General features: G+C 59.6%; 2 non-coding genes and 1 pseudogene across 2 annotated transcripts; all 3 read left to right on the top strand.

Moving 5' to 3' along the window:
- The first annotated feature begins 806 nt into the window (after positions 1–806).
- LOC126432475 (small subunit ribosomal RNA) lies at positions 807–2,717 on the top strand. The gene has a single exon (XR_007577989.1). It is a non-coding gene; the product is annotated as a small subunit ribosomal RNA (ribosomal RNA).
- Positions 2,718–3,068: 351 nt separating this feature from the next.
- On the top strand, positions 3,069–3,223 carry LOC126432473 (5.8S ribosomal RNA). Its single transcript, XR_007577987.1, has one exon. It is a non-coding gene; the product is annotated as a 5.8S ribosomal RNA (ribosomal RNA).
- A 189-nt stretch (positions 3,224–3,412) lies between these two features.
- LOC126432472 (large subunit ribosomal RNA) overlaps positions 3,413–6,194 on the top strand; it is a 4,783-nt pseudogene continuing 2,001 nt past the window's right edge.

Here is a 6,194-nt window from a genome sequence, read left to right as displayed (position 1 = left end):
GAAGCGATACGCGGCGGTGGCTGGGTGGGACCGTCCCCGGCCGGTGAGGGGGGGCCTCCCGGCCGTGCTGGCCGCGCGGTGCGTGGGCGCACGCGCTACAGCCGGCTGGTGGGGGCGGCCAGTGGCAGGCGCGCCGGCCGACGGAGGCGGCAGGCGGCGCAGCTGCGCGCCGGCGCACCCTGCACGCGGCGCCGTGCGGCCAAAGTAGGTCCTCGCGGGCCCGGTGCGAAGCGCGGTGGACATCTGCAGTGTGCTGGTCCGATTGAGGACTGTGTGCGCTGAGGATGCGCCGCCGCCCGGCGCTCGGCGCCGCGACGCCGTCTGCTGCTCGGTCGCCTCTGCGGTTCTCGCAGGTGGTTTGTATCGCAGCTGTGCGGACGTGTTGGCGCGTGCGCTGTGCTGGGAGAGTTCGCTTCGGCACCCAAGTGGGGCTTTTGTCCTTCTGTGGCGCTGGCGTTGGAGCTGCCGGTCACCGTAGGTGGCGCGTGTTGTCTCCCGCCGGCAATGCCACGACAGCACGCTCCCGGGCCTCTGTCGGCAGCGGCAAGCTCAGTTGGGAGCACGGGTGGTCGCACCTAAAGCGTCTACTCGCCAAACCCCGGGCGATTGCGCCTCTCTCGAACCCGACCAAGTACTTAGGACGGCGCTGCGCGCCGCCGGGACCTGAGAGGGTTTCGAGTGTGTATGGTGCAGGGGAGCTCAGCCTCCTCCTGTTTGCAGAATAATTGAGCGGACGCTTGCGTGTTCGCGCGGGCCCCCGGGACACACTCCCGGGCGGCCGGCTGCTCAGCTCTAGTTGACGCAGCTCCCTGGTTGATCCTGCCAGTAGTCATATGCTTGTCTCAAAGATTAAGCCATGCATGTCTCAGTACAAGCCGCATTAAGGTGAAACCGCGAATGGCTCATTAAATCAGTTATGGTTCCTTAGATCGTACCCACGTTACTTGGATAACTGTGGTAATTCTAGAGCTAATACATGCAAACAGAGTCCCGACCAGAGATGGAAGGGACGCTTTTATTAGATCAAAACCAATCGGTCGGCTCGTCCGGTCCGTTTGCCTTGGTGACTCTGAATAACTTTGGGCTGATCGCACGGTCCTCGTACCGGCGACGCATCTTTCAAATGTCTGCCTTATCAACTGTCGATGGTAGGTTCTGCGCCTACCATGGTTGTAACGGGTAACGGGGAATCAGGGTTCGATTCCGGAGAGGGAGCCTGAGAAACGGCTACCACATCCAAGGAAGGCAGCAGGCGCGCAAATTACCCACTCCCGGCACAGGGGAGGTAGTGACGAAAAATAACGATACGGGACTCATCCGAGGCCCCGTAATCGGAATGAGTACACTTTAAATCCTTTAACGAGTATCTATTGGAGGGCAAGTCTGGTGCCAGCAGCCGCGGTAATTCCAGCTCCAATAGCGTATATTAAAGTTGTTGCGGTTAAAAAGCTCGTAGTTGGATTTGTGTCCCACGCTGTTGGTTCACCGCCCGTCGGTGTTTAACTGGCATGTATCGTGGGACGTCCTGCCGGTGGGGCGAGCTGAAGGCGTGCGACGCGCCTCGTGCGTGCTCGTGCGTCCCGAGGCGGACCCCGTTGCAATCCTACCAGGGTGCTCTTGAGTGAGTGTCTCGGTGGGCCGGCACGTTTACTTTGAACAAATTAGAGTGCTTAAAGCAGGCAAGCCCGCCTGAATACTGTGTGCATGGAATAATGGAATAGGACCTCGGTTCTATTTTGTTGGTTTTCGGAACCCGAGGTAATGATTAATAGGGACAGGCGGGGGCATTCGTATTGCGACGTTAGAGGTGAAATTCTTGGATCGTCGCAAGACGAACAGAAGCGAAAGCATTTGCCAAGTATGTTTTCATTAATCAAGAACGAAAGTTAGAGGTTCGAAGGCGATCAGATACCGCCCTAGTTCTAACCATAAACGATGCCAGCCAGCGATCCGCCGCAGTTCCTCCGATGACTCGGCGGGCAGCCTCCGGGAAACCAAAGCTTTTGGGTTCCGGGGGAAGTATGGTTGCAAAGCTGAAACTTAAAGGAATTGACGGAAGGGCACCACCAGGAGTGGAGCCTGCGGCTTAATTTGACTCAACACGGGAAACCTCACCAGGCCCGGACACCGGAAGGATTGACAGATTGATAGCTCTTTCTTGATTCGGTGGGTGGTGGTGCATGGCCGTTCTTAGTTGGTGGAGCGATTTGTCTGGTTAATTCCGATAACGAACGAGACTCTAGCCTGCTAACTAGTCGCGTGACATCCTTCGTGCTGTCAGCGATTACTTTTCTTCTTAGAGGGACAGGCGGCTTCTAGCCGCACGAGATTGAGCAATAACAGGTCTGTGATGCCCTTAGATGTTCTGGGCCGCACGCGCGCTACACTGAAGGAATCAGCGTGTCTTCCTAGGCCGAAAGGTCGGGGTAACCCGCTGAACCTCCTTCGTGCTAGGGATTGGGGCTTGCAATTGTTCCCCATGAACGAGGAATTCCCAGTAAGCGCGAGTCATAAGCTCGCGTTGATTACGTCCCTGCCCTTTGTACACACCGCCCGTCGCTACTACCGATTGAATGATTTAGTGAGGTCTTCGGACTGGTACGCGGCATTGACTCTGTCGTTGCCGATGCTACCGGAAAGATGACCAAACTTGATCATTTAGAGGAAGTAAAAGTCGTAACAAGGTTTCCGTAGGTGAACCTGCGGAAGGATCATTACCGACTAGACTGCATGTCTTTCGATGTGCGTGTCGTGTCGCGCAACACGCTACCTGTACGGCTCGCAGTAGCCGTGCGCCGCGTGCGGAACCACGCGTGCTTCTCAAAACTAACGCCAATGTTGTGTGGTACGAGCGCTGAAGCGCTGGAGCGGCTGGCCTGCGGCACCTGGCGCCTGGCGCCGGTTTTGAATGACTTTCGCCCGACTGCCTGTCCGCTCCGGTGTGGAGCCGTACGACGCCCATCGGCCGTGAGGCCGTTGGACACAGAACGCTTGAACAGGGGCCGCCACACGCCTACGTCCCGCCTATGCAACTGTCTTGAAAGAGACAGTGGAAACTAAGAAAAGATCACCCAGGACGGTGGATCACTCGGCTCGTGGGTCGATGAAGAACGCAGCAAATTGCGCGTCGACATGTGAACTGCAGGACACATGAACATCGACGTTTCGAACGCACATTGCGGTCCATGGATTCCGTTCCCGGGCCACGTCTGGCTGAGGGTCGGCTACGTATACTGAAGCGCGCGGCGTTTGCCCCGCTTCGCAGACCTGGGAGCGTCGCGGCCGCCTGTGGGGCCGGCCGCGCCTCCTTAAACGTGCGATGCGCGCCCGTCGCCTGGCGGTTCGCATACCGGTAGCTTACTCGGTAGCGTGCACAGCCGGCTGGCGGTGTGGCGTGCGACACCTCGTACAACGACCTCAGAGCAGGCGAGACTACCCGCTGAATTTAAGCATATTACTAAGCGGAGGAAAAGAAACTAACAAGGATTCCCCCAGTAGCGGCGAGCGAACAGGGAAGAGTCCAGCACCGAACCCCGCAGGCTGCCGCCTGTCGTGGCATGTGGTGTTTGGGAGGGTCCACTACCCCGACGCCTCGCGCCGAGCCCAAGTCCAACTTGAATGAGGCCACGGCCCGTAGAGGGTGCCAGGCCCGTAGCGGCCGGTGCGAGCGTCGGCGGGACCTCTCCTTCGAGTCGGGTTGCTTGAGAGTGCAGCTCCAAGTGGGTGGTAAACTCCATCTGAGACTAAATATGACCACGAGACCGATAGCGAACAAGTACCGTGAGGGAAAGTTGAAAAGAACTTTGAAGAGAGAGTTCAAAAGTACGTGAAACCGTTCTGGGGTAAACGTGAGAAGTCCGAAAGGTCGAACGGGTGAGATTCACGCCCATCCGGCCACTGGCCTCCGCCCTCGGCAGATGGGGCCGGCCGCCCGCGCGGAGCAATCCGCGGCGGGGTCGTGTCCGGTTGCCTTTCCACTCGCCGCGGGGTGGGGCCGTTCCGGTGTGCGGTGGGCCGCACTTCTCCCCTAGTAGGACGTCGCGACCCGCTGGGTGCCGGCCTACGGCCCGGGTGCGCAGCCTGTCCTTCCGCGGGCCTCGGTTCGCGTCTGTTGGGCAGAGCCCCGGTGTCCTGGCTGGCTGCCCGGCGGTATATCTGGAGGAGTCGATTCGCCCCTTTGGGCGCTCGGGCTCCCGGCAAGCGCGCGCGGTTCTTCCCGGATGACGGACCTACCTGGCCCGGCCCCGGACCCGCGCCGCTGTTGGCTCGGGATGCTCTCGGGCGGAATAATCGCTCCCGTCAGCGGCGCTTCAGCTTTGGACAATTTCACGACCCGTCTTGAAACACGGACCAAGGAGTCTAACATGTGCGCGAGTCATTGGGCTGTACGAAACCTAAAGGCGTAATGAAAGTGAAGGTCTCGCCTTGCGCGGGCCGAGGGAGGATGGGGCTTCCCCGCCCTTCACGGGGCGGCGGCCTCCGCACTCCCGGGGCGTCTCGTCCTCATTGCGAGGTGAGGCGCACCTAGAGCGTACACGTTGGGACCCGAAAGATGGTGAACTATGCCTGGCCAGGACGAAGTCAGGGGAAACCCTGATGGAGGTCCGTAGCGATTCTGACGTGCAAATCGATCGTCGGAGCTGGGTATAGGGGCGAAAGACTAATCGAACCATCTAGTAGCTGGTTCCCTCCGAAGTTTCCCAGGATAGCTGGTGCTCGTACGAGTCTCATCCGGTAAAGCGAATGATTAGAGGCCTTGGGGCCGAAACGACCTCAACCTATTCTCAAACTTTAAATGGGTGAGATCTCCGGCTTGCTTGATATGCTGAAGCCGCGAGCAAACGACTCGGATCGGAGTGCCCAAGTGGGCCACTTTTGGTAAGCAGAACTGGCGCTGTGGGATGAACCAAACGCCGAGTTAAGGCGCCCGAATCGACGCTCATGGGAAACCATGAAAGGCGTTGGTTGCTTAAGACAGCAGGACGGTGGCCATGGAAGTCGGAATCCGCTAAGGAGTGTGTAACAACTCACCTGCCGAAGCAACTAGCCCTGAAAATGGATGGCGCTGAAGCGTCGTGCCTATACTCGGCCGTCAGTCTGGCAGTCATGGCGGTCCTTGCGGCCGGCCGCGAAGCCCTGACGAGTAGGAGGGTCGCGGCGGTGGGCGCAGAAGGGTCTGGGCGTGAGCCTGCCTGGAGCCGCCGTCGGTGCAGATCTTGGTGGTAGTAGCAAATACTCCAGCGAGGCCCTGGAGGGCTGACGCGGAGAAGGGTTTCGTGTGAACAGCCGTTGCACACGAGTCAGTCGATCCTAAGCCCTAGGAGAAATCCGATGTTGATGGGGGCCGTCATAGCATGATGCACTTTGTGCTGGCCCCCGTTGGGCGAAAGGGAATCCGGTTCCTATTCCGGAACCCGGCAGCGGAACCGATACAAGTCGGGCCCCTCTTTTAGAGATGCTCGTCGGGGTAACCCAAAAGGACCCGGAGACGCCGTCGGGAGATCGGGGAAGAGTTTTCTTTTCTGCATGAGCGTTCGAGTTCCCTGGAATCCTCTAGCAGGGAGATAGGGTTTGGAACGCGAAGAGCACCGCAGTTGCGGCGGTGTCCCGATCTTCCCCTCGGACCTTGAAAATCCGGGAGAGGGCCACGTGGAGGTGTCGCGCCGGTTCGTACCCATATCCGCAGCAGGTCTCCAAGGTGAAGAGCCTCTAGTCGATAGAATAATGTAGGTAAGGGAAGTCGGCAAATTGGATCCGTAACTTCGGGATAAGGATTGGCTCTGAGGATCGGGGCGTGTCGGGCTTGGTCGGGAAGTGGGTCAGCGCTAACGTGCCGGGCCTGGGCGAGGTGAGTGCCGTAGGGGTGCCGGTAAGTGCGGGCGTTTAGCGCGGGCGTGGTCTGCTCTCGCCGTTGGTTGGCCTCGTGCTGGCCGGCGGTGCAGGATGCGCGCGCCTGCGCGGCGTTCGCGCCCCGGTGCTTCAACCTGCGTGCAGGATCCGAGCTCGGTCCCGTGCCTTGGCCTCCCACGGATCTTCCTTGCTGCGAGGCCGCGTCCGCCTTAGCGTGCTCCTCCGGGGGCGCGCGGGTGCGCGGATTCTCTTCGGCCGCCATTCAACGATCAACTCAGAACTGGCACGGACTGGGGGAATCCGACTGTCTAATTAAAACAAAGCATTGCGATGGCCCTAGCGGG

The sequence above is a fragment of the Schistocerca serialis genome, unplaced genomic scaffold, assembly GCF_023864345.2.
Source record: "Schistocerca serialis cubense isolate TAMUIC-IGC-003099 unplaced genomic scaffold, iqSchSeri2.2 HiC_scaffold_1138, whole genome shotgun sequence".
In the NCBI taxonomy this organism is placed as follows: domain Eukaryota; kingdom Metazoa; phylum Arthropoda; class Insecta; order Orthoptera; family Acrididae; genus Schistocerca; species Schistocerca serialis.
Note: the sequence above shows the minus strand (reverse complement) of the source record. Positions and strands in the feature narration are given on the sequence as shown.